The 4,305-nt window shown below is 33.9% G+C and overlaps 1 long non-coding RNA gene across 1 annotated transcript; it reads right to left on the bottom strand.

Moving 5' to 3' along the window:
* Positions 1 to 898: 898 nt before the first annotated feature.
* LOC143588174 (uncharacterized) lies at positions 899 to 1,468 on the bottom strand. Its single transcript, XR_013145064.1, has 2 exons — positions 1,120 to 1,468; positions 899 to 1,078 (listed from the first exon to the last, which is right to left on the bottom strand). It is a non-coding gene; the product is annotated as an uncharacterized LOC143588174 (long non-coding RNA).
* Positions 1,469 to 4,305: the final 2,837 nt, after the last annotated feature.

Raw genomic sequence — 4,305 nt, 5'->3', positions numbered from 1 at the left:
GACACGTTTTGACCCTAACTCGTTCCGACCCATAACCCGTTTCGACCCAACCCAACCCATTTGCCACCCATATGTTTAATGTATATCGAGGGGTTAGGCGAGTTGTACCTCTTAAGATACAATTTAAAATTATATGCATAATGGGCCATTAGAGATTTCAAGGCCCAATATGGCCCATTAGGACATGTATGACTTGTTTTTGTCTATTATGGTCTAAGATGACTCCTTATAACACGATATAACCCTTAAATATCTAATGTTACATATCACATGCCATAATAGGCCACTAAGAGATTTCAAGCCCTAATTTGGCCCATTAAAGCGACTATGACATGAAAAAGGCTATAATGGGCCACTAACACCAACAAGGCCCAATAAGACCTATTGATGAAAGTATCACATGTTACCGTCCATTAACATCTAACTATGACTAATGACATTCCTATACAACATTCTTAGAGCAACTATGATGTGATAAAGGCTATAATGGGCCACAAACACCAGTTAAGGTCCAATAAGGCCCATTGATGAAAGTATGACATATTATTGGGCGTTAACCAAACTATGACTCACTAAACTCATATTCAACCATTTTAGAGAAACTATGATATGATAGAGATTACAATGGATCACTAACAACAATCAAGGCCCAAGACGGCCCATTAATGCAAAGTATGACATGCTACTGGGCGTTAACACCAACTATGAGTCACTACACTCCTATACAACATGTTAAATTAACTATGACATGATATAGATATATTGGGCCATTAACAACAATCAAGGCCCAATATATTCCATTAACAAAAGTATAACATGTTATTGGGCGTTGACACATGAATATGGCTCACTACACTCATATACAACCTCCTTGTAGCGACTATGACATGATAGGTGATATAATGGGCCACTAATACCAATCAACGCCATTTGATGAGACCAACTATGACTCACTACACTCCTATACAACCTGTTAACGTAACTATGACATGATAGAGACCATACTGGCTAGTAACAACAATCAAGGTCCAATAAGGCCCATTGATGAAAGTATGACATATTATTGGGCGTAACCAAACTATGACCCACAAAACTCATATTCAACCCTTTTAGAGCAACTATGATATGATAGAGACTACAATGGGTCACTAACAACAATCAAGGCCCAAGACGACCCATTAATGCAAAGTATGACGGCCAACTATGACTCACTACACTCCTATACAACCTGTTAACGTAACTATGACATGATAGAGACGATATTGGCCATTAACAACAATCAAGGCCCACTATGGCCCATTAATAAAAGTATGACATGTTATCGGGCGTTGACACATGCCTATGGCTCACTACACTCATATACAACCCTCTTGTAGCAACGGGGACATAATAGATGCTATAATGACCACTAATACCAATCAAGGCCCATTAATGAATGTATAACATGTTGGGCCATTGACACAAATCAAGGCCAAATAAGGCCCATTGACGAAAGTATGGTGTGTTTCAGGCGTTAACATCTAACCATGACTAATGACACTCATATACAACTCTTTTAGAGCAACTGTGACATGATAGATGCTATAATGAGAAACTAACACCGATCAAGAACTAGTATGGTTTATTGGGCGTTAACACTAATGAAAGTATGGTTTATTGGGCGTTAACACTGATTATTACACTCTTATACAACTCTTTTAGAGCAATTATAAATATCACTTGTATTTATTTTATATGTTTTTATATTTAAAATACAATTTCGCATATTATTTAAGGTTTAATTAGTTGTTATATATATATATATATATATATATATATATTTACACTAACAACTCTTTATTTTAATTATTAAAAATAAATTAAATTCATATTTAGTTCATATTAATTTCACTTCCCTCAAAATTTCAAATTAAATTCACCCACCTCTTTTACTCAAAAAATTTTGAATTACCCTCCCATTCTTAAATTTAATTTGACAACAGATTTAACCTATATTTTTTTCTTTCTCTTCATTCCTTCTTGTTATTCTTCTTCTTCATCTCTATACACCCACCATAATCCTCAATAAACTCACACAATTCTTAACCAAATCCATTGATTCCGGGCTCCAATCTAATTATTTTTGCGAGAGGAATTCACTTGTGGTGTCGGTTTCTGTCAATTCTATCTCGATTTTTGCCGGATTCGTGTTGAGTGTGAAGAACCTTAAGAACCAAGATTGGGGGTTTTCAATTTTAAGTGTTATTTATTGTAATTGAAACTTAGTAAATCTTCTTTCATCGCTAAAAAGGTATGTATTTCAGTTGTTTGATGACAACAGTTTGCTGACAGATTCGTTTTCTTTTATTTATTGGTATGTAACTTGATGTTAAACGATGATTACTAAATGATTTTTGATTCTAGAATATAGCACTATGAGTCTAGTTTCCAGAAAGTTAAAGTTTGTAATTTTTGGACACGTTTTGAATAGTTTTTATGATTTTACAAAAACACTGGTCAAACCTAATTCGGGGAGTTATATTTTGGCCTCTATTTACGATACCATAACTCCCTAATAACAAAACCAAACGGGTTGTTTCTAGTTATGAAAGTTAGTATTACGAGTTTTGAAGACAATCCAATTGGTTTTGCACAATTTAGATTAATGAGTTGATAGAACCATTAAACAAGTGTTTGTTGTGCAATATGCTGAACTGTTGGTACATATCTGTAATGGTTGAATTATTGTGAATTTTGTATGTATGAGAAAAATATAATAAATTTTTTTTGAGAAACCTAATTCATATATTCTACTGTGGTAAATTTTGTAGAATTTATACTTAATCTTTTCTTAGTGAATAAAATCGGTTTGTACATGCTATAATCTGTCTCGTGAACTAAGTGATCATAAGTTAAGTTGTATGATGAATGTTTGGTTGATTTTCCATGATACGATGTGTGAATACATGTTAGGACTTTTTAGTACAGTTTACATTGATTATTATCACCAACGAGTCGTCGATTCAAGTTTTTGTTTTTGTATAAATTATGTCTAATGTGATTGTGCGTGATATTCGTCGTGCTTTGAGGTTTCGCCTCACATTAACCCTTTACTAGTTATGATACTAATATTTTAACAATTTTAGATTTGAAAAGTTAGAGCCGAAATGTAAAAAGATGAAAGGAAGTCAATAAACGAGTTGGAAGAACGAGTGAAACGAATGGAATAAATGGAAAAAGAACTTAAGGAAAATGAAGAAAGAAGGCAAAAACAATTTGATGAGTTTATGAGAAAGTTTGAGGTCGGTAGTAATTAGTAGTAGTTTAAAATATTTTGAATTCATAACTTATTAGTGAATGTTTGTTATGTAAACTTGTTTTGAATTTATGTTATTGGGTTTTTTAAACTTATGAAATAACCACATTTATCTATGTGTGACCAAAAGTATGATAATAGCCACACTTTATATTACAAAAGCATTATGTGTGACAAACGGTAAGACAATGGCCACACCACAAACTACAAAAGAGTGTTTGAGTGACAAGTTCACATTTTTAGCCACATTGACAATAACCTCCAGTGTCTATATGATATGATTGTCCACACAATACATCACTATGTGTGACAAAAAGTTTGACAATAGCCACACATTAAATTAGGAAAAGCATTATGTGTGACAAACGGTAAGACAATGGCCACACCACAAACTACAAAAGAGTGTTTGACTGGCAAGTTCACATTTTTAGCCACATTGACAATAACCTCCAATGTCTATATGATATGATTAGCCACACAATACCTCACTATGTGTGACGAAAAGTTTGACAATAACCACACTTTAAATTACGAAAAGCATTATGTGTGACAAACGGTAAGACAATAGCCACACTATAATCTACAAAGGAGTGTTTGAGTGGCAAGTAAACATTTTTAGCCACTTTTAATGTAATATCCAGTGTCTATATAATATAATTAGCCACACTATTATTAAATTTAGTGGCCAATGCTTTGCTATATCCACACGGTATAGGTCACAATGCACGCTTAACACAACTCTATTGGCCACATTATTATAAAATTCATGTGGCTGAAACACTAATTCATGTGGATCAATACGTGCAATGGTCACTCATAGTAAATAGTCATGTGACCATTTTCTACCGTTTAGCCACACTTATTGGAGAGGCTTCTTGATGGCCAGCAACTAATGCCTATACACTTTAGCCACACTTATAACCACATAAGGCTACTAAAAATTGTGTGTGGCCATATCATACCCACAGTGTCGCGACCTTTGGTCACATATGACCTGAACCAAATGTGTG

The sequence above is a fragment of the Bidens hawaiensis genome, unplaced genomic scaffold, assembly GCF_021521415.1.
Source record: "Bidens hawaiensis isolate Kalapana, Puna unplaced genomic scaffold, B.hawaiensis_p1.1 tig00000190_1, whole genome shotgun sequence".
In the NCBI taxonomy this organism is placed as follows: domain Eukaryota; kingdom Viridiplantae; phylum Streptophyta; class Magnoliopsida; order Asterales; family Asteraceae; genus Bidens; species Bidens hawaiensis.
Note: the sequence above shows the minus strand (reverse complement) of the source record. Positions and strands in the feature narration are given on the sequence as shown.